At 39.5% G+C, this 25,000-nt stretch overlaps 1 pseudogene; it reads right to left on the bottom strand.

Annotated features, from left to right (window-relative positions):
* Positions 1–2,346: 2,346 nt before the first annotated feature.
* Positions 2,347–25,000, bottom strand: part of LOC130220167 (paired box protein Pax-2a-like) — a 31,032-nt pseudogene continuing 8,378 nt past the window's right edge.

Below are 25,000 nucleotides of genomic sequence, written 5' to 3' on the forward strand. Positions count from 1 at the left end.
GTAGATAGATAGATAGATAGATAGATAGAGATAGATAGATAGATAGATAGATAGATAGATGCACAGTAGACATGTAAATACAAATTTTGGGGTGTGATTAATCACAATTATTTATTGTGATTTTGAATTTGAATAGTTTTGTTACTTAATTTTGGGAATATTAATAGTAATTTGAATAAAATGTTTAATATTAATTGGAATATAAAACTAATATTAAATCAAAACACATGCATGCATGTACTCTTGTGGTTGTAATTTGAATTATGTTATACTGAGTTTTTTTTAGGAAAGGGTTAAAAATCACCACTATGGTCACAGGCTGACATAGAAAAAAATTTATTTCTGATATGCACAAATAGAGAGAGAGAACTGGACAGAAGTGGGATAGTGTTGGCTGAGGCCATGTTGCTTTTTGTTACATTTGTTCATCATGGATTAGTTTTATGATCTTAACAGATTATGCTTGTTATACATATTTTGCATTATTTAATGAAAGGAGCCTCTGCTTTAACCTCTGCTGCTGTTGGCTTGTTTAGGGGAAAACTGTCAAGTAAATGTTTCCATAGGCATATCTGGATTGCGGTGAGTGCAGGGTTAGAATCTTCATTCCAAAAGTTTAACCTGGATATGGAAATAAAATGAAAAATATGCAAATAATATATATTTTTTCTGTTTTGTGTGAGTTAGAACTAGTGGTTGTACTGTGTGTACGATAAATTTAAGTATAGTTATATTATTTGTTGTCATTTTTTCCTTTGCATGCCATACATTTTGTGTCATCTGCAGTAATGTAACTTTAACTTAACATTTAAAAAAAAAAAAAAACAATTCTAAAGTGTTGTGTTCAACTCTTAAGGGCCAAAGTACAAAAACAATCCACAAACCCAGGCATGTGAAATGTATTTGTTTGCGTCTACAGGATTATCCTCAATACAGGATTTAGGCATGATTTAAAATGAAGGGTAAAACTGAACGCAGTAATAAAGGAGAATACAGAATACCATTTTACTTGATTTGCATAGAGACTTAAACAGTATGAACAAGTAAAAGTGAACCAAAACAAAACATACAAACAGCCGCACATGTGGTGACAGCATCTGAAACCCACCGAACCACGGCGGTTCCAAACTTTTAGTTGTGCGTCTCTGCAAAAGCACAACACATTGAAGACACAAATGTAATGTCAATCTTTTTTTCTTCTTCTTTCAATTCTCATATCTACAAATGGAATCAGTAAATTAGTACGATACTGCAATGGTGAAATGTAGGTGATCTTATATACATCGAAGAATTGTTTTCACATTATACACAAAATCATTCTACAAAGCAGCAGTTTGTTGCAAATGACATACCTTTGAGTAACAGAATTCACCTTTTTTTAATGTGTACATCGCTGTGTGTTGGGCAGGAGGGGGATATGGATCGTTTTCCTTTTTCTTCAACATTACCACATACAATCAGTATTGACTACTATTAAAACATAATACTGTTTTATTGACAGATACAGCAAATAAAATATTAAATATCAAACTAAGTCTTTGGCAAACGTGGTATAAAGTACATTCACTTTACATTTCCAGGAGCGTATGTATGAACCGTTTCCATTTCTATCCTCGCGTTTTGTTCCACCACACAGAAGGGTTACATGCATGTCTACCTCTCAGGACCAAAGCCAAACCATAAAAAAAATTAAATAATAATAAAAAAAGCTGTAAGGCATTTGTTGAACTTGTAAAACTGACTGCTAATGATTACTTTGGTACTGAGCCAGTCGTTCGGTCTCAGTTACAAAAAACGCTTTACTGAATGACAGATAAAGGCTAGTTCCTAACATACAGCAAGTGTATTTTTGTTCGACGTTGCGTTGCTTCCCTTCGATTCCTTTTTGCTTAAATATAACATCTGACCAAAAGTCGTAATTCAGTTGTACTTATAAATCCAGTAATGCAAAATAGTGCAAACAAGAAAATAGCGGCACCGATATGAGTATCCCGAAAATGTATGACAACACAAATGCACACACACGCACACAAACCATCAGCGAAACCAAAACAATAATTTAATATACGGTTTTCTTTTCAGGTCACATACATCAACTGACCTGTTTTAATCTTCTTTTTTTGTTCTTTCCCCCGTTTTTGATTGTGTATCACAGAAAATGTTGGGTAGCTTCATACCACGAGTCAGAGAGATGGCTTCTAAAACAGTTACACTTGTCTGTTTGACAGAAAATGGAGCAATACTGCAGTTTTCTGACACGTCCGTGAGAGGTAAGACACTAGTGAAATGATGTAAAGGCCTCAGGCAACCTTGCGTGTGTGTTGTGTGTGGTTAGCGATGCTAAATACAGTATGTAAAGGAATGTATTTGATTGATTGAGAGAGAATGGGGGAAAAATGGAGAGAAAAAAAAAACAACAGCACATCAATTGTTTACTTCGTAGTTCTTCACACGGTTCGTCTTGTTTTATATCTCGTATAATATATATATTTTCGTAGAATCTTTCAAAGTCTTTCAGGAAATAGTTCAGTGATGGTGCCAAAGGGGGAATGTAGTGGATGTCCGCTGTTGCTTGACCCTCCAAATCGGATCTCGGCTCCATGAAAGTGAAGATGGCGTATCCATCTTCAATCCCTCTGACCATTCAGACGGGTACGATATGGAGGCCGCGGCCGTGGTCCTGCAGTTTGACTGGGCTGCGATGGTAACTAGTGGCGGTCATAGGCAGTGGCAGCAGTGGGAGGCCCGGAGCCCCGGGATGCGGCACTATAATAATAAGGGGAACCTGGAAGTTAACAGAAGAGCGGAGCGTTTGAAAAAACCACAGCAGAGCAACACTTACGCCCACTCCTAAATCAAACTATTCTATTATGTTCAGAATCGGCGAAAAAAAGGGGCTTATGCGCGTCTTAATTTGGAGATGCAGTGTGTTATGACCTCGCTAATCAAAAAGAGAAATAAAAACTGTAGCTAGTTTGGTAAAGCTGTATGCAAATAATGTCATTGTAAAATGTGATTATATTAATCCCACTTTAAAGCGACTAATCCCATAAGGGATAGCAAAAAGGGTTAATACTCACTTAATAACGCGGGGTTGCTGAACCGCCAAGCTTCATTGTAAGTTGTGTACTGCGGGTGAGAGTAGGGATTTCCTGAAAAGGTCGCTTCCTAAAATCAAACACAAGTGACAGGTTAGCAATAAAGCAAACTTGTCATTCGCTAGAACTTCCTGTATTTCAGCTTGTGCAGCTGTCAACATTTCTGGCAAACTGTTGAGAACTTTAGAAATAGAGCAAAAAATCCAAGGCTATGGTGAGGATCTTTAGTTATCTCTAAAGTAAACTGGGGCCCATTTTACTGTGAAAGCCTTGTATCATTTCAATAAAATGACTATCAATATTTTTTTTGTAAAGCCTGTGTATTATTTGAGCTATAAAACTGTTCTTAACAACCTCTAAAACACCCTAGAAATGTTAAAACTTAAAAAAAAAATGTTTAAAACATTGCACAGCTTACAGCATTACATTGTTGTTGTTGTTTTTTTACATTAAATTCATAATAGTTCACCAAAAATTAAAATAAAAGATTTTAACATTTACTCACCCTCCACTTATTCCAAACTTTCTGCTGAACTCAAAAGAAGATATTTTGAAAAATGTTGAAAAATGGTAGCCATTGCCTTCCATAGTATTCACTTTCCAACATTATTCAAAATATTTTTCATTTGATCTGCGAAGCTCATACTGATTTAAAATCAAGTAAATACTGAACAAATGTTCATTTTGGGTGAACTATTCTTTTTCAAAAAATAAAATGTAATGTTCACATAATTGCCGTCCTTTTATGTCCCACTGGGGGAAAACGGTGTAGTATTTACTGTGAAACATTTTTAACTGATAGATTCCTCATAATTGAAAAGAAATGGCACACAATTCTGAAGTAGAAAGAATAAAATATGTCTGCTTTTAGATTTAGATATGTCCAGATTTAGCCAAAATGAATTAATTTGTCTTGAATTAAAGTGATTCTGTACTTGAACCTATCGCATCATATTAGTCCGGCACATCAAACGAAAGGAACTGGCATTGTTTCACGGCCCAAGCTAGCAGATGGCTCGCCCTGTCCTCTTTCCTACGCCCTGGTGCTCGGCCATTTTGGCTGAATTTGTTACATTAATCCCGAGCTGGGTTTTGAAGTTTCTTTTCTTTGATTCTGCTGCTGCGCTCTTAAGATTCTCTATTCTTTGGCCACACCAAAGCCCTGGCTTCAAAAAAGAAACGAAAAAAAAGTCCCCAATGGATTCAGTCTCGCGCGCACACACTCACCACCTTTTTTTTATATGGCCAAATTCGACTTCAGGAAGCGGCCCTGTCCATGTCAGTGAGCAATGCTGTTGGTCCCCCACGTTTCTTTCTTTTATGAGACAATAAAGGCCGGGTTTTATATGAAGCTGGTGAGGAATGGCTTTTGCTTTAACAGTGTTTGGGGTCTGTCACTAAATCTTAGTCGTTCGAGGGCCAGATGAATGGAAGTGCACACAAAACCCACGGCTCTAGGAATTTAAGAGGATTTCTCAGCCTGTGTGACCAATGAAAATGAATCTTTGATGAAAACATATTTGATGTACCTGTAAAGATATGTTTGCCCAACAAATGAATCCTGTCACTGAATTAAATTTGCCCCTGCAAACTATTCATGTTTGTGGCCCGTGGAAGCCCAAGACAGACTTGAATCTATCTGAGGCGCTCAACGGTGACCGAGAGAAGAATCCTTCTCTGTGTCTGATGTAAAATATTTGTTTTCCAATTTTCGCACACCGCGTGTTTGTGCTCGGGTCTGCTGATGTTATCCCCTGGCTCCTGGTACAATTGCATTTACACTTCTGCGACTGTCCGTTTGCATGTGAATATGTGTGTGTGTGTTTGTGCTGTTTGGGGAGAGGGCATCGCTCTTACTGCCAGACTGCATCCTGTCCTGGCAGTGAAACTCAAGTCGGGTCCCTCTGAGAGATAGTGATTTAAATATTTACAGGCCTTCCCGCCCGCTGTTTTGTGACCCTTAACTGTTTGCTGTGAACCTGAACTGCAGGTTAAGTAGAGGGGAAAGAGATACGCTCTGAAGCGCTGGAGCCGCGGCTGGAGAAGCCTGTGTTTATCGATGGCGGTCGGGGAGAACGAGGAGGGCCGTAATGAGCGCCGGAACCCGAGTGGAACTGAGAGGAACTGTCCTATATCCCGCACTTATGTCCCTGATCACTTATTGAGAGGCGCTAATTTTCTCCTCAGCAGCCGATAAGCTTGGCTTATTGACGAATCTGGATCGAGTTTCACACTGCCCGCCGTTGTCTTCGGTTATACGCCAGCCATCCTGCAATTACGGCTCCTCATTAATCTTATCCTCATTAATATTATGCTCCTCATTAATATTAGCCCGTTTAATCAACATTAGCATCACCAGAAATGTCACGGGCAATATGTTTGCAGGCATTGGTGTCACTTCTCATTCTTGGAAATAGACTCTAACACTTTTTAATTCACTTTAAAACACTGTTGTTTATCGTGTAAGTGCAAATTCAGGTCGCTCTGCATGACCTCAGGTTCTTGAAGATGATCATTGCAGAGGACTGTTCGCTGAAAAGTTACGAGCTCTCTTAAAATTAACGTCCTCGTAAAAGTAGTATTACACTTACCAGGCACCATTCCAGCAAGTGTAGAGGTGGGGTAGCTGCCCTGCCCAGTGGGGGGAACGTGAGGTGGGTATCCTGGTAGGGTCGTGCTCGCCATCTCTCGACCTGTGAAGTAAATTGAGCAAATTTGTAATGGCAGCTCCACAGCAAAATTAGAAAATGAAGAAAAACATACATTTTTTGGGGTTGAATGAGCTTTGTAAGAATCTAAATTATAATAAAACTCCCATCTAAAATATGTATATATTAATATATTAATAATGTTGTATATAGTAATATACATTGCACATACACTTGTCAATTTGTAGATTTGCAATTACTACCTACTTCTATTTGTAAAATATAATTATTATCTGTTTTTTGGTCCTGTTTCTGTAATTCTGTTACACTGTAGAAGCTCTGTCTTGAAAAATAAATTCCTCGTATGTGTGAACATACCTCGCAATGAAGCTCTTTCTGATTTGATTCTCATTATAACGTTAAATTGTAGTAAAACTGAAGTTGAAATTTAGGCAGAATGCTAAAATAATTTTAAAAACTCATTAAATCTAGCATTTATACATAGTTACTACTTGATATGTTACAAATATACATATTAAAATGTATTATTGAAGAATAAAATAGAAAAAAAGTTACTGCAAAAAACTCCATGCCTATAAAAAATAAATAAAAATTATGCAATCTCCAAAATATCTGAGGACACTGATTATTGTCTGTCAGTCAAATAAAATCAGCTCAGCTGTATCTTTTTTGTTGTGTGCAGTTAAAATTAGGTTCAAAATCCATAGGTTGACGTAGAAGAACCATTTTTGTTTCCCCAAAGAATACAGCCATTAATCATGATGTGAAGGACAATCTAAAAAAGCTTTATCACTATAAAAAAATTGTGAAATGGAAAGTTTCTTTAGATGTTAGTTTCTTAATGGAACCATCAATGCCAATAAATAAGCTTGAACTAGAAAACCCACATGCCAAACACACACAGAAGGTAAAAATCACCTCACAACCTGAAGAACTGATGACCCTGCAGAAGCTAAAAACACCTAGCTGCTTCTCCTCCCCTTCTATTCTAGGCCTCTTGGCCTTTTAACTTCCTCTGTTACACAGAGTGGCGCTGCTGGCCTGTTTTGACTGGAGTGTTTTAAAGTGCTCGACAAAGAAGCACAGAATGCCCTCGGCCTGCTGGTGGCATCACTGCTGCTGAAAAGCCCAGAGCATCACGAGAGTGCAGAGCTCACACTGCCTCCATATTCAGCTCTGTAATTGGAGGTGACGGCTAGCAGTGCTGCTGGATGTGCTGGCTCAGACTTTACAGCACGTAGGCCTTAGTCAGTCCCGAAAGGGCCCTCGTGAGGTCCTGCATCATTGTTGAAAGAGGACCAGCAAGGGTCGGGGGGATCAGCACTCCCCAGTTCAGCTACTAACAAGAAGAGTGGCACACTAGGATGGTATGCTACATGCAGACCTATGCTTTAGTGTGATTTTGTGCTTTTGGTGTAATTAAAAGGAACTAAAGATGAATTAAAAAACAACATTTGCACTTACAAGTGTTTCACACACACATTCTCATTCACACACACGAATACAACAGTATTAAGAGTATATCTCAGGACAATACAGGACAGCAGCCTTCTCCAAAAGTGCCATGGAAAGTGTCTTCTTCCATTTTTGAGTACTTTTTTTTTTCTAAAACTTTAACTTTTTCAAAGATATGGGGGATTTTTATTTTTAAATAGTGTAAAATAGTAAAGTTGCAAAATATTATTCAATATTTTTTAAATTCCAACATATTTAAACTGTTTATTTGTTTTCGTAATGTCAAAGCATATCATTATTTCAGTGTTCTGTACTATATGATCATTCAAAAATCATTCTAGCGATCTGATCTGATCCTGAAGAAACATTTTTGAAAATGTTTCATAAAAAAATAATAATAATCACACTGACCTAAAATGTTTGAATGGTACATTAAATGGATTTTTGTTTTCTGTAGGGCACCAGATGAACCCCAAACCGCCATTGGTGCACCCTCAAAAATAGAGCATTATGCCTTTAGCTGTTTCCCCGTTACCAGCAAAAGGTATGTTTTCTATACTTTCTTTTTATTTATTTCTTTATTTTTTCATTTATTTATTTATTTAGTAGGTCTGTACCTGCTATAATAGGCTGGCTTGCATACTGGCAGTAGCTGGGCGCATGATGGGCATAGGCACCGTAGCAGGGGGTGGAGGCGTCTACTGACACGCTGGGCTGGAGGGGCAACAGTTCCGCAAGGCCCGACACTGCCAGTGAGGAAGGGGTGAAAGGAGCCAGGGAAGCCTCATGCGGCTCCTGCTTAACGCACATGGAGGATGAATGTGACTCTGCCAGGTGGAGAAAAACAACAAAAAAAAGCCACACACACACAGTCAAACAATGCACAATCACTCGCACTCAGCAAAAAAAAAAAAAAAAATCATGACAGATGGAAGTACTGAATGGAAGCAGTAAAAGAAAAGGGAAAATGAAGTTTGGCTGACAGTGTTTGGTGTTGTTGTGATGCTACATTGCGTTTGGGAGGAAAAGAAGGATTATGTGAAGTTACGAGCGGCGCTGTGCTGTTCTGACTCAGTTCCTCGAGTGTGTTCAGGAGTTTTAACAGTGCCTCCAGAGGCTCGCGCTCACAAAACAACATTTCTACACGCACGAGGGGATTCGGTCATGGCAGGCCAGGAATTGCTCCTGTGCGCGGGTTTTATGTGCGAAGACTGATGCACAAATAATACACTAAAGATTAGTTACTGTAGTAGTAATGGTGAATTATGCATAATAATGTACAACTTAAGCAAACATATTCTGTATTTTAACTATATAGTAAGTGGAGATTAATTAATACTACTGTCTTTACAATTTTTATTACACAACAAAGCCACCATAAAATAAAATATAAGCTATTTTTTTCCCTAAAACTGCATTTTGCTAAATTATTTTTAAACATTCTTTTTATTATATTCTTACATCAGTACAAATTATAACTTTTACATATGTCTACTTTTTTTTCTTTTAAACAAAAAGTTGTAACATCATGTTAATATTATATGTATAAATGAACTTTAAAAATACAGAGAAAAGTGAGGGGGAAAGGAAAAAGTTAAAACTTGAAAAATGAGAGGTATTTCTACTAGGGTTCAATCACTGCTCTCTTGTTAAAGTACTCAATAAATGGATTCCATATTACATAGAAATTAGGGCTGGGCGATTAATCGAAAAGTAATCGAAATCGACATTCAGAACCTATAATCGAATTTTTCCAGGTCAATTTTTTCAATTACTATCCCTACCGTGTGTGGGGTCACGTGACCCCGCTTTGTTAAGGCTGATTTATACTTCTGTGTCGAACGCACAGGTATGGTCTGGCGCAGTCTTCGCGTAGACGCTTAACCGCATACCTCTCAAAAAATTTTGTTATATGTCATACGTTAACTCTACATTGACGATGATTGGAAGCTGCGCCAGAGATGCCTTGAGGCAGCATATTTTCCATTACATTACAATGATTGTTTACATTAAAATATTTGTTAATGTGCTGTTTAAAATATTATTTACAGGATATACGAGAGTTATTTTATTTAGGAGAGATACTGCTTATTTTCTACTTTTAGAATAGAGTTATTTATTTTCATCTCTTTTATAAGAAAGATTGACTGTTGGTTTTAGGCAATGTGTGTTTTAATTTCAGTAGTTCAACATTGATGTTCAATAAATAATCATAGATAGTAGAAAGTGTTTCCTTCACTTTTTTAAATCAGGTAATGCACCTTCATTTAAAAATCTCTAACTTTTAATATGTGAGCAAATTTACTGTAGAAAACCTGTCAGTGAACTATGACAGCAAAAAATAAATAAAATAACCGTCCATTAAGCGTAATCAAGTTAAAATGTTCAACTAATCGAGAATTTGATTTTAGACCAAATCGCCCAGCCCTAGTTTTATTTTTAAGGTAAAGTCTTAGCTTCTCAAGTTGCAGGCAAGACATGGCATTTTTTATCAATGTGCAACAATGTGGAGGATCTTTTAGTTTCCAATTCAGTAAAATCAATCTATGTGCCAAAAGGGTTATAAATCTAATCAATGTACGTTGATTTTTAGATACTTCTGCATCATCACTGACACCAAATATAGCTAAAATAGGCCCGGGGTATATTTGTTTTCCCATCACTAAAACAATATAGATTTTTTATTTATTTTTTTAATGACAAACTAATGATTAATTTCAGTTTTTCGAGAGATTTACAGCTGGCAACATAGATACTTAGAACATCTCTCAGGCAAACTCACTTTGTACATCATGATTATGATTATGTTCTTATACTGTGGACTATTTTTTGTTAATTTAAACATTGTTCTACCTACAAAGTACCTGATTTCTGACATTCAGAATGTCACATTTTTTGTACTTTGCCATTTTGAAAAGATTTTCTGGTTTTATTTTTAATCAAGAGAGAATTAGAAGTATCTGGCCAGGTTAACTTCTTAGACAAAACTACACTTTATTTGCATTTTACTTGCTTGGCAAAAGCGTTTTGACCCTACTTACTCACAGAATAGTTTAGATTTGAAGTGTTTTTTTTATTTCTTGTGAACAGAACAGAGAAATCTTTGGATCTATGCACTGTTTGTTAGCTTTTTTTCTTTTTCAGAATGGAAAGCTACATATAATTTGCTCCATAACTGAATAGACTTCAACTTTAGATTCATATCAGAAGCTAATAAAGCTACACTTCATACAAATTGACTGAAATTATTTATCTGTCAAATGAGCTAAAAATGAGCAAATATAAGCAGGTAAATCACTCCCAAACAATATCTCCAGCACAGCATCAGCAAACAGCAGCGCGGCTGGCAGATCAATCAAATTCAAATACACTGAATAATTTCCCTAAGGTTCCCAGGTAAGAGTCGCATCTTGAAAAAAATAAAAAGAAAAGCCTCACGAATGACGACACGGACCCCTCCGCATCGCCAGCATTAATATCATTTGGCATTTTTCATCTAAGCAGGTTTTGCCACCGCAGCTTGAGCAATCAATGTGAGCTCTGTCTTCATCTCTCTGTGCTGTTAACATGGTCTGTAGGGAGGGCTCTCACAGCTTCATGATAGCCTCATTAGCTGTTTCCCAACTATTGTTGTTTTACAACCGAGCTATGTGCGCAGAGTCGCTCATTAAGATAAGGCCTCCTTGTTGTCAGACGCAAACACTGACAAGCCGTTCTGACCTAACGCCAGGAAATCAGGCAACTTAACTGGCCTCTTTCCCACACAAATCAATGGCAGAATTTCCTTTCCGGAGCTGAACTGGGACTAACGGACGAATCTTCATGCAGCAGGATAAACACGCCACGTTTTTTTTAGATTTTAATCGGGAGGCACGAGGCGTTTAGATGGCTATATTTCAAAAGAGGAAGATAATAAATTCTAACTTCAAAAATGAAAGACCTTAGAGGCCAATAAAGGAGAAGAGAGGAGGAAAAGAGAGGCTGTCGGAGGAATTAGGCCTGGCGTTTTCACGGCCTCTGCTTTGCCGCTGTAAAGCAGACAAGGGCGTTCGCTACACTGACCGAAGCCCAGTGTTCAAGATCACTGAACTCTGAAACTAATCAGAGGTGCTGTTGCTTATTGTTCTGGAAACAAGCAAGACCTGCAAAAAGGAAGGCTGTCAACCTCCTGATTACCGAGATGGAAGATAAACGCCGGTCTATGTGGAGGCGCATCACATCTCAACACAAACCACAGCTATAGAGTTCTCCACGTCTGTCTCATGCTCTCACCTATGCATGCTTTCACATGTGTGCAAAGAGAGAGGGAAAGGAATGACTTCCTTTTTAACCCAACAGCTCCAGCAAAGTCACCTGCCTTAGAGATTGACAAAATGCTAAATCTATACTATAAGATGGTTAAAGGGATAGTCCACCTAAAATGTCTAATTATTTAGTCACTATTTGCTCTCCCTCAAGTGGTTACAAACCTTTGAGTTTCTTTCATTTGTTGAACGCTAAAGAAGATATTTTGAAGAAAGCTGAAGACCTGTAACCATTGAAAAACAAATGCTATAGCAGTCAATGGTTTTGGATTTCCAGCTCTCTTTTTCCAGAAAGAAACTCATCAAGTTTTGAAAGAAGTAAAGGGTGAGTAAATGATGATAGGATTTTCAATTTTGTGTGAAATATCCCTTTAACATTTTTGTAAAGTATCCACTAACATTAATTAATAAAAAAAGAATAGATTTGTTTTATTGATTTTTTTTGTATTTGATAATATATTAGGGTCAAAAAGATGTCCTTCCAGTCGCAACCCATCTCTGGGAAACATTCATCCACACTCATTCACACTCATACACTACGGACAATTTAGCTTACCCAATTAACTTATACTGCATGTCTTTAGACTGTGGGGGGAAACCGGAGCACCTGGAGGAAACCCACGCGAAACGCAGGGAGAACATGCAAACTCCACACTGAAACGCCAACTGACCCAGCCGAGGCTCAAACAAGCGACCTTCTTGCGGTGAGGCGACAACATTACCTACTGCGCCACTGCGTCACCCATATTGATTTCTTATCTCTTCTAAAAATAAAACATTTGATTGTTAAAATGTCATAGAATATTTCCTCAATTGATTTGTGTTATACATATGACAGATTTTTTTGTTTACAAACTTGTAATGTTTTGTTTGAAATCCCCTATTTGTCTAGTATTTTCAAGTGTTCATTTAAATCATTATTGTAAAACACTTAACCAAATAATGCATTGTAAGATCCACAGAAAACGTATGTACACTCTTTTTTTTTCTCCAAAAACCTTTTATCCCATGCTCACAGTAAAAACGGCATCACACTAATCCATTCCAGCAATGTAATGTTTGGAAGGCCAAATAGCTTGAATCCCCAATATACGTAATTTCCTAAAGTCATTCAATATCAAGTGTGTTCTTTTGTGTTCAACGGATTGAAAGAAACTCAGAAAGTTTTGAAAGAATTAAAGGATGACAGTAAAATGATGACAGATTGAAAAATTTGCCTGAACTATCCCTTTATTGCATCCACTAACATTAACTATCCTGTTAATGCATCCACTAACATAACTAATAAAAATGAATAGATCTGCTTTATTGATCTTTGTTAATGTTTTTTGCAACGTTCGTTCAACTTTTGTATTTAATGTTAAGGTGAAAAAACATGACGTCCCATTTTAGTGTTGTCTTCAAATTTAGTTTACAAAAGTTCTTTTATGATTGTTCTCTAGAATAATGATGGGTATGGGATTGAGTAAAATGTTACAACTACTATACAAAACAAATCTGATAATGTTCTTTTACTTTTTACTTCTCAGAAAAGGACAGTTGATCAAAATATCATGTTTTCATTTGTTATGACTAAGAAATCATGAATATATTGATTAACTTATCCCTTTCTTTAGGTTACAAACAGTTGATTGTTCAAATTTCATTGAGTATTTCCTCACTGATTTCTTGTGCTACATATAGCAGAATTTTTAGAATATAAACTACTGTTAGACTGAATTATATATTTCTTATCTTTATTTTCTTTAAATTGTGGTAAAGTCTATGATAGTCATTATTTTTTACTAAAAAATTACTGGACAAAATCTGACAACATTTAAAACCATATTACACTTGTAATGTGTTTTTTTGAAATCCCCTATTTGTGTAGTGATTTTTAAGTCTTAGTTCATTTAAAACATTATTGTAAAACACTTACTTAACCAAATAATATTTGTGAGATCATAGAAAAAGGTGTTCACAAACTTTTTTCCTCCAAAAACATTTTATCCTATCCTCACAGTAAAAACTGCATCACCCTAATCCATTCCAGCAATTTAATGTTTGGACGGCCAAATAGCTTGATCCCCAATATAAGTTTCCTAAAGTCATTCATTATCAAATGTGTGCTCAAAGGTTAGTGTGCTATTGTGAGGCTGAAATAAACATTAATTTGGGCTCTAGGGGCCTGCTGGGGCTTCTGGTGACTCCAGACAGAGGCAGTTTTGTCACCGGGCCACACATCAGGTACCTCAGTCTAGCCGGCAGCGTGTTGTTTGCTGCTCACTGGAGAATAGCGGGCCACACTTAAAAAATGGCTCTCTGGCGGATATATTTCAGTCGGAGTTCATCAGCAGCATAAGCCGACACAAAGCAGTCTTTTCTTGTGCTCTGCCTGCGTATGCTGCTTTTCTTTCTTACTTTTCTTGCTTGTTTTTTCTTTTTTTATTTTAGACATGGAGCTCTGTTGCTTTCAGGCCCGGGTGCTTTTTCCCCCTCCCTCCTTTCCTCCCATCTCTCCGAAGAGATTTGGAACAAGGGGGATCCCTTCAGCACCTGCTCAGGTTTTCAGCGGGTCGGAGGGGTGCCCATTTACACGGTACCATCCTACTGGCACCAGGAAGACTTCCATTATACGGCTCGGCAGGAACGGCGCTTAAGAATCCGCACTAGTCATTCATTGTGAAGGTATGTGCAAACGGCCTTTTAAAAAGGCTAGTCATATCTGGACAGGATCCAGACTTTTACTGCAGTTTGCAATAAAACATCCATTGTTTTTTTCTCCTTCTACTACAGTTAATATGCGAAAGTGTGGAACAGGTATGACTCATATAGAAGATCTGTACTTAATTTAATAAACAAAATGTATATTATTTACTTATTTGTAAACTAATAATATTTATATATGATTGAATATTTTTCATCCCTGCATCGATATTTCTTTCCAGCATCATACATTTCAGTCCAAACAGATAAGCTATTTTCAACCGCCTTTTCCTTCAGGACTACTATAGGTAAAGAGCAGCAAGCCCTAAAACTAATTGGGTAAACACGTAACACAAAAAACACGTCCCCTATGCCTTGTAGTGCCCTTAAAATTCCAATTTCTGTTTTGTAATGAAGAGTTCATTAATCATTCATCTTTAATAGATTATGCAAATGGCACGACATAAAATCAACAAGATCAATGGCAGCGTGAAATTTTAATTGGCTCAGGAAAACATTGCTGGGAATGAGCATAATCTCCAGCTCTATCCAATGAGAGGGAGTAATTTATTCAGAATTGGCTCTCCGTGTAAATGCGTAGGGTAATTTAGCACCTCCTTTAACTCTGTCCTTATTCTTATTTCCAGTTATCACATGCGAGTACACCACAACATTACATTATTGCATCTCTGAACTGCTTTTTCCCCCCCAATAAATGAGGGTTATTACTGCCAAAAGTCATTTAGAATATGACACGGAAACAGTTAATATATAAGACTCTCGAGAAATGTCATTTGAGGCTAGACAGCTTCGCAACATAATTACAACTGTGTTTTAGTTTAGTTTTTCAGAAAGTCTCCTCATCGTGCATGCATAAACCAACGCTGTTGTGAAATCATTAACAAGAGTAAAAACTTAAACAACCATTCAGAATCTCTCTCCCAGGGCAGTTTCCTGCTCTCCACCAGAATCAAGAGGTGGTCTTGACTAAGACCCCCGGTGGGTCCCGTCCCAGGTGCAAGAAAGGCCACCTGCCATGAGGGTGCTCCCTAGACCGAGACTGCTTTCATACAAAGGACAAAACACACCTTTCTTCTCCAGAGGCCCAACTTTCTGGAGGGAACTCTACCTCCCACATATTACCGAGGGGGAAAAAAGCCCTTTCTTTTCACATAACATTATCCAGCTATCATTTGAGAAGGGGGCACAGCAATTTTCAATCATCCTGTCCTCCGCCCACACAGAACTCATTGGCTTTGATGGCTCCTGCATAATTATGTGAATTTTATTAAAAGCTCAGCGTATTAATCTCAGGCCGACAGTTGGCTATCAGTAAACTTAACCTTCGCTGAGGTAATAACAGCCGCAACAATGAAACAATATTTCAATTAGCCAGGCTGACATTAACCATGAGAAGAAGAGGGAAAAAACCCAAACACTGCAGCATTAAAGGCCAAACTATGCTAAAGTGCCATATTCTTTCTGAGAACTATACGCTGAGGACAACATTCGAGTACACAAAGTGGTATAGCAGCCACAGCGATTCTCCATGATCACGTTTGGGCCTTGCATGCTTGTCTGTTTCAATTGTGGCTCTCTTACAGAGCGGCAGCGCTAATCCATCCACTTTAGATCAACATGTCACATTCCACTCTCACCTGTCCTCTTAACTTACAAAGCTCACTTTACCACATAAAACAGTCTAGAATATGAACGTCCTAATGGCCAGCCGGGACAGTCGATCCAGCGCTCTTACCTGTCACTACCGGGTAGCTCTGTGACACGCTGGAGCCCAAATCTGAGCTGACGCTGGTTGACAGACTGGGCTTGACTTCGTCCAGTCCAGGGTTCAGTGCTGGTAGCGAGTACTCATTAGCCTGCCAATGAGGGGAGGGGACACTTTAAGGAGATATATCTTGGGATCCAAGCATCTTTTTTATAAGGTGTCCAATTAGAAGCTTTCCGCCTCTGAGCTGCCACTGATTTTCTTTTAGGTGAAAATGTTTAACACAATAACCAGGGATTTATGTAGAAGCGGCTCAGTTCTGGTGGCTTTGTAAATGGGCACCTGAAATTCAGTTCTACAATTTTTTTCCCTCTCAGTCAGAGAGATGTGCGTGTGTGTTTTGGTGGTGGAGTTAATGTGAACTGTGTCTGCATACATTAAGGTTGTGAGCGGGAACAGAGAGTAGGATTTGGAACAGACTGAAAGGAAGGGGTGTCAGCTGTCTCTTTGTGCTTGACTGCAGTCATTCCCCTGACCAGCCAAGGGAGGAGACGGGTCCGCTTTGTTAGATTACCAACATGGCCTCGTTTTGAGACTATTTGTAATTTGTTTTCTTTGGGATGAGGAAAATGATGATATGAACGTAAGCTCGAAAATGGCTCTCTATTATGCTAAAACATTGATGCTGGATTAACTTGAGGTTTTTGCAAATAGATTTTCTTTGTAGCCAATGCAACAAATGAGAATAGATTTCCGGCTACCATTGTTCATGGCGTATTAAAGTGCGAGCATACATATGTCCGCTCGTATACGTGTGTGTGCGTTTGGTGCATCTGCACACCACAATAGGCCGGTGTCCCAATGGGAAATGCCGTGACCCCAGACTTGTCTGTCTCTATTCCAGATAAACTCTAATTGTTCTGCTACAAATGTTCAGTTGGCCAGTAGCGGATGTGTTCCTCTCTATTTGGTCTGGCCTCAGATGCACAACAGCTATTTTATCATGCAGATAGGGGCAAGTTGGGCGTGGGGCAACTGAAGAGCCATCTGAAAAGGATGACCAAATGGCTGGCAGAAGTGTGGGAGGGGTGAGCCCATTGAGTTTAGCATTTCCAAAATGGCTTTTTAATGCCCGGCCCTCACACACCAGACATGGCTAATAGGGTCCGCTCTTTCAAGAGTTAAAAAGGGGGCACAAAAAAAAACGGAGCAATAAATGGGAAATGTAGTCTGATTAATATTACATTAAATTAAAAGTGATTTTTTCTGGACTGTTCCAGGGCTGTTTTTTTCCCTGCATTTAGTCTCTTTCCTTGCCTTTTTTATACCTTCTTGGCTTCTCTGTGTATTGCAAGTCATTTCCAATTCGTTTTGGTATTGATCTTCCAGTAGAATCATTTTGTAATTAGCTGCAAATTAGGCCCTCTACTAGGGGTGAGGGCTGTCCCCCTGATTTATCACCAGTGTAATTCTCTGCGTCGGCGAGAAATTAAAATGAACTCAATTAGGCCACTGCTTTGCTTTATGGGCCCCTACTTGGAGTTTCAAGGGAAAAATTAATAGTCACCTGGTTTGTTTGATAGTATAATGAAAGTAAATAAGCTTATCTCTTGTAATAACCGAAGTCTTTAAATAAGAGCTTGAATATAGTAGGCAGTTTGTGTATGTTGTTGGCTTTGTTTTTCGCAGCCATACATTTCCATGAGCTTCTTCATTCAGACTAAACATTTGTCCAATTATTGTTCAGATTCATATCACTGGATTCGTGTTGAATGTGCAATTATTAAAAACTAAATTAATCTGGCTTTAATGCACCCTTTGACTATTAATGGCATATATTAGTGATGCTTGGCAAGATGCATCATTTAACATTTGTCTGGGATTAAATCGTATGGTACTTGATTTCACTAATTATCTTAAGGAAAATAAATCTCTAGGCTCTGCTGTACCGCTCACACAATTAGTACTATTAGTGCTGTAAATTAATGTTTTAGTTTGTTAGTATTTTCCTCAGTATTACTAACCGGCTCTGGCTTGATGTGTTCTGACGTGGGGAGACGTCGGGGTAGACGGTCCGCTCAAACACCCGATCCAGAGCCTCCAGCTGCTGTTGAGTGAAGGAATCGCCCTCAGGTGCTTCCGTAACTCTCCACACTACCCTGAGAATCACTGTTAGGGCCAGAGCCATCTGAACCATCTATAAGAGGAGAGAGGGACAAGGGCACATGCTAGTACCAGTCGTTATGGTCCCGTTTCTCCCCAGGACAGGCAGCCCATCCCGCCTCCCCCCACACATCTAGCACTGTGGTGCACCTCTCAGAACCACTGGATGAAAAGATTGGAGTATATCAGCTCAAATTCCAGTCAGCGCTAGCCTCAAACTGATCCTAATAGCTGTGGAAAGATAGAGCACATGAAGCTGGGAGAAGAGAGAGAGGGGGGGGATATGTGGACAGTACAAAGTGGGAGAGAGAAGACCCACGCCACACCTCCCCCCTTCCCAGATCAGCATCAGCACCGTCATCATCTGATAGGCCTGCAGTAATTGATGGATTACCTTCAGAGCAAACATATACTTGTCCGGCAGGCACCATGTGTTTTAGCATGAGCTGCCTTGTTCTCTTTCCCGTCAGCGGGCTGCTTGGAAAATGGAGAGGCTATTATTTAAAAGGCACAATTTCCTTTAGAATGTAATTCTGCTTTCACTTTCAATATTGCTTTTTCCCTGGAAAAATGGGGAGAGCAGTCCCGGCTTGAATACAATTACACAGCTTGACTGCCAGCTTATGCATTCCCTCCTCTATAAACAATGAACAGTTTCCCCTCAGACCGTGACCTCATCACCCAGCCGAAGCAGGTAAGCCTTTCTTCCCCAGTGCCTCATTTGGCTCCATCCCGGAAACCCCTTTGCAAACACTCAGCAAACGTCGCCGTGCAACCTCGCCTGCCTCCCGCCTCTCGCTCTCTGGTGGTGGAGGGGCTTCTCTTTTCCTTTTTTGCTCCCTTACAAATCTGGTCATTTCTAAATTTCAGCAGATTATGTTCTCTCCTCGGCGAGAGCGTAGTGATATATGATATGCAAGGCCCCTATTGATTGCCTGATCTGGTGGCAGGAGAGAGGCGAAATGAACTTGAAATGGAACATCATGCCTCAACTCATTGTGCGTATAATACTCTACTTAATCCCACATTTTTCTGTGCTATGGAATTCAATTGATCAATCATGTTCCACTGATAGTACCATTTCAGGGGCTATTATTGCCATTCTAACCCGCCAGCTTGACCTTTTTTCAATGGCTGAGGCCACAGGATGAACTGACTTTCAGGAGAAATAGATCCACGAGAGGTGTGATAAGAGGCTGGGAGATATTGCATGTGTGAGAGAGTGTGAATTTAAGCTACACCAAGGCAACATTTTCTCTTCCTATTAATTCCCGGTGGTGGTTGTTTTGTTGTGTTTTTTCTCCCTGCATTATCCGAGTCATTCCATATCTGAGCGCAGGCATTTTTTTATAGACAGCTCCCTTGGGGGGCTTCTATAAGGCAGCACGTTTGTTGCTGTATAAACCTCAATGTGTCTCTTTGGTACAGAAGAAAATAGAGTCATTAATTACTTTCTATCAGCTGGTCTAAGTGCAAACTGCGATCAATAAGCAGGCGTTTGTCATTTTGCTTTTGGTACAGCATGTTTCCCATACTCAAAGCCCAACGTGCGTTGGGGCGCAGGTTGACATGGGGGACAAACCTGCAGTTTCAGTTGTAGAGGAGGGGGTGTTGGGCTGATCTCTGTTATATTACAGTTAGTTAAATCAAGTTATATCAGCTTTTCTGACTGGAGTTTTTCACCGGGATTCACTGTGATGTTGTATGGACTATGTATATGCTCCGCTCCTGTTTACATCAGCGCTCGAGCTATATTGATTTCATTGGAACACTTTGAGTGTGTTTGTTTTTGACATCCCACTGCATTAGCACTCTGGTGCTATGGGACCTAAAGCTCTGTCAGATCAGATACCCAGAGTCCATAAAACAGGCCTCCTTGGGTTTCCCTCCTCTGGAGAGCCTAGTTCAAATAAAACTAAGAACAAGAGACAGTCTTATCATGGTGAACTTGTCATTTTAATAGATGCACTGTACGGTAGTCAATGTCTGCATTTTAAGAGTTTTAAAATCACTGAAGGTAAAGCATCCTAAAATGTGTGATATGAACTCCGAGAGAATATCTTAGTGTTTTAGGAAGTGTTTTAAGGGTTGACTGGGCAGGTGTGGACATTCTTTAGGGGAACAGTGCTGAGTTTCCTGCTTTCATCTCATCAGATAAGGCTGGCTTGAATGAGAGAGCTTTTTTGAAAAGCAAATGAGGGTCTTGTGACCCTATGACCCCTTGACCTGATATCACACCATCTCTTGTTTTTATGTTTTACTTTATACTCCAATAGGGACAGTTCACCTAAACCAATCTTGTGATTATTTACACATTCTATGATGTTCTAAACCCCTGTGACTTCTGCAGAAAACAAAATAGGATACTTTGAAGAGCTGTCTCAGTTTTTTTTTTATGCATAAAAAAATCAATGGGTCCATTTTAAAAAAATTATTTTGGATGTGCAGTGTTTCACCAAAAAAAAACAACAAACAACAAAAAAAACGTTAAAAAACAAGAAGGCGAGTAAATAATGACATTTTAATTTCTGAGTGCAGAATTGAGTGCCTTTTTAAGAGATAAGTCACGGATATCGTTTATTTTATGTTTTCACTTGTTCCAAACCGGTTTGAGTTTCTTTCTTCTGTTGAACACACAATAAGATATTTTGAAAAATGTTGGAAACTGGCTGCCATTGACTTCACGTGGCTACCACTTTCCAGCATTCTTCAAAATATCTCATTTGTGTTTGAATGAGGAGGAACAAAGGTTTGAAATCAGATTAAGGTGAGTAAAAGAATTCCATTTTGGGGGTACAATAACCATCGAGCCAGAGGTGTTCTATCTCAATCGAAAAATCTAATTCTTTATTTTTAATCTAATGAAAATTTGATTTTTCACATTTGTTCAAAACTAGAAATTGAAGTGAGTCTTCTGTAATATTATATAGGCTGTAAAATCGAGTAAAAAACAAGAGATTTGGCACTCCTGTTTATGAAATATATGTGAACAAGGCTGCACAGCAAATAACTAAATCAGAAGAAGACGTGACAATAGAAGAAACAACAAGAGAGGGATGGAGGGGAGAGAAAGAGCGAGATGGCAGCAGCAGCACAACCGGGCTGTTATTTCCTGTTATGTTACAGCGTGTTTAAAGGCTTTATTAATTCAATTTAGCGTCGCTGAGCAGTGTGCAGGCTGCCAGTAGGAGCTGCGCTTTCTCTCTTTTCTCTTTTTTTTTTCTTTTCTCAGGCTACCGCTGTCAGCATGGGTTTCTCCTCTCACCCATAACACACATTCTTTACTGTACTCACACCCAGTCCGTCATTTAGCACAATCGGCCTCATGTGACGCAGCGTTCTGGAACGCAATTAATGAATGCGTATCTCTCTTGCTCTCACTCTCTTTCCTTTTAAAATCTGCGTAATGCGGCGCACCATTAATTCTCAGCATCAGCGTTCATAATTGACTTTTTCTCTGACATGACTCCTCTCCGAAGTGAACCACCCTGTCCGTATATGTTTTGGTGCTGCAGATTTTCGCGTCTGTGCTATCAGGCAAGCCGGGGCGGCGGGTCTGCTTGAATGCAGATGTATCAGCCGAGCGGGGGCATAGACCTTTTGTGTCCTTTGATTAAGGAGCCCAGCACCTTCTTCTCTGCCGGTTCCGCTCCGCAGCCTCGCTCAAATCTGGGCTTTCTCTTTCATACAGAGGCCATCATCATGATGAGATCGGTGGATGTTCTTATTCGATTTAGACTGAGGCCAATCCATTTCTTGGTTTGGATGTATTTCATTTCTATTCTTTTTTTTAAAGTAGAATCCATATTGACACAATAGAATCTCACAGCCATGAAATGGAAGCATGGGTTCAAGCATTCTAGCTGTGGGCCAAACTATTTTAGCATGGGGATTTGAGGTGTGGCGTCGCTCCCTTTCAAAGCAATACTTTTTCGATGAACAAACAAGCTACAAAGTGAAACTTTTTCCATACCGCAGGTGCACAGATTTAACCTCTTTATCATGCTAAGGCCAAATAAATATCCCTCTATGCCTTATAAATCAGCCCACTTTAATATCTTTCCTCTGAACACACGCTCCCACAGCCGATTCAAGCGTCAATCTGCGTTCTTGCACTTAATTATAGCAACTGGCCCACTCCCTATGCAGGCCCTATGTCTGGCTTTGTGATGAACTTGGGTCACACAACCTGCTAATCAGCCGACGCAAGGACAGGTGAGAACCAAACTCCAAAGGAAATGCACCGCTCATTGCCTGTACGCTAGTAATTAACTCAGTTCATTCATTTGTGTCAGTTTTGTAACAAAGTATTAACTTTGACAAATGAGAAATCCCAAACAGGCTTAATTTCCCTCTTTTGCCATTAATGCATTTGGCAAGAGAGGCATTCTATTTTCCATAATGAGATACACAAATAAATCTGGCAATGGATTGAAGGGCCTGTGAAAGCAGCAATAAGGTTGAGGCGCATTTCTCTGTGCTGGCATAATTGGTATCACTGCTTGCAGACATATAAACCAATCTTTACACAGATAGGGCTGTGTCTCTCTCTTCCCCTTTAGGCTATTTCTTTTGTCTCCTGAATAGCTTGCACATCCACGATAGAGGAAGGGGGGTGCTAATTTGTGAATTAATAGCTTTTCTCTGCAGAATTGCAAATTCTCTTAAATGTCACTATGTTCAACTTGCGGGGAGCTATTGCCACCAAAGAACTAATCTTGGGAGGCTCTTCCCCTCCCTTCCTCCGACGGTCCACACCACATCGAAACGTCACCCGTAGCCAGCAAGCAACACGCTACTTTTAATTTGCAGTAACACATGAAAATGAACAGATTAATGACTCTTATGACACCTGTGTCCCTGAAGCTCCTCTTGCAAAAGACCTGGTGTACATAACGCGTGTCACACTACATTATCTCCATATCACTCTTATAATGGGGACTTTTTTTTTTAAAGGGCACTAGCATCATCGAATATAAAGTCTGCGGGAGCCTCTCTTAAATCAAGCACTGAATGAATGCTAACTCATTTCTTTTCCCAGAACTGCCTGGTTGAAATGTTTGAAAGTGCATCTGCGCAGCTTTTCCTACAATCGGATTAGCATATTTCTGTTATGTCATCGTCTAATGAAGGGAAGATTGGCTGTGCCCAGCCAAATAGGGCTCTCAGGTAGCCCAAGGCTGCTGGGCTGCTATGAAATTGAAACCATACACTGGCTGTCGTTCTGCCTCCCTGATGTCTCGGTGTGAAATAAGGGCTACGTTTAAATAACGCAAAGCTTTTAGACATTTGGCACTGTATCAATTGCCAGCCATGAGCTCTTCATCAGGGACACGGCGTGACATATGCCCTACAAATGTCTCAGTACACCTTGAGAGACCTACATAAGGTCAGAGCACAGAAACACAGTGGCAACAACCGGAATATTTACTCTACTTGTTATAATGAAAGGTAATCCTCACCCAAGCGGTATTAAATTTGATATTGCGCACGCAAGTAAACTCGTGTTTGCCCGCCTAGTGTTTTATGATGCAATTACACTCAAGCCTTTGATCCACTCTTCACGTCGTGTCAGTTCTAATCAAACTAGGAATAACTACCGGCGCTGGCATTTGGCTGGGTAATCCCCTCTCGCTCATGCTATGTCCCTTCTCTGTTTTTAGGAGCAAACGGTCTATGACAGTGACAGAGGAAAAAGCCCCACGACGGTCTGGGTAAGAGCATGCCACGCTGGAGCAAATGTGATTTGCCACAGTCGCTTTCTCGCAGTGTTTATATATGATCCAGAGCCCTCTCCATAAAGATATCATTAAGCGTCAGTGCGCTCCGTCTCATCCCCCTCCCCTCGACACACAACCCCTAGACGTACATGTGCACACACACACACACACATACACACACACACACTCATATACAACCCTCACAGAGCACTTGATCAGACTCGAGTGGCTTGTGATTGAGCAAGCAAAGAGAAGGTGGGCTAACGGAACTTACAATATCCCTATTTTCCTCCCATCCAAGTGGTTGCCACTCCAGAGAACTAAAGAGATGGAAACATAAAAGAAGCAAGTAGCCCTGCTTTGATAAATGTTTTAAGAGATCATTTCCAACCACTTCAACCTCCCTCCCTTTGACTAAAGCACTTTCTGTGTTCCCTTTCGGCCCGGGGCCACATGGATGTTTATTTCACTAGCATTCAAAGGCGATTGTATGAAACAGCCAATCAGCCATTAGGCCTTAGGCAGTATGTTGCCCTCTCATTTAGAAAAGGAGAGAGAATGTTGGCATGAGCAGGTTGGCAGCTCTCTTTTTTCTTTTGTTTTTTTTTTATTTGTTTTTGCTGCTGTTTCAGTTCTCATAAAAGCAAACATACACAACCAGACAAGTGCGAGAGATTAAACGTCTCAAATAGTTTTTAAGCCAATCATAAATCGAGTCATTTGAGTGCTCTCCCAGTCTGTTCTGAGCACATTTTCCTCATGCATCTCTTGCATTTACGTTGCTGATTTCTCCGGTCTTTCCGTTTGACCTGTATTATTTACCAAAGCATACAACCGTGACGCGCTACCTAAGCGCTATGCTGTCATGATTCGACCAAATGATAGCATGTAGGCATATTCTTGTTTGCGCAGAGCTACTGTATCATCAAATAAATGTGCTACAGCCGTGCAAACACCATAGTATCAAGCGGCTGAATGAAATAGTCCAATCTGCTTTACTACATAACAAGTCACTTGAGAGCGCTTTTTTCTTTTACAAAATGCTTTGTCCAGTGCTATCAAAATGCCATCTTCATCTCCCCACACAAATTGGAAATTACAGGGGGCTGTAGAGAGGCCTAGAAAAGGAGTGAGAGGGGAATAAAAGCGATGGAGAGAAATCCAGTCTCTTACCATCATC

Source organism: Danio aesculapii, unplaced genomic scaffold (assembly GCF_903798145.1).
Source record: "Danio aesculapii unplaced genomic scaffold, fDanAes4.1, whole genome shotgun sequence".
NCBI classification, from domain to species: domain Eukaryota; kingdom Metazoa; phylum Chordata; class Actinopteri; order Cypriniformes; family Danionidae; genus Danio; species Danio aesculapii.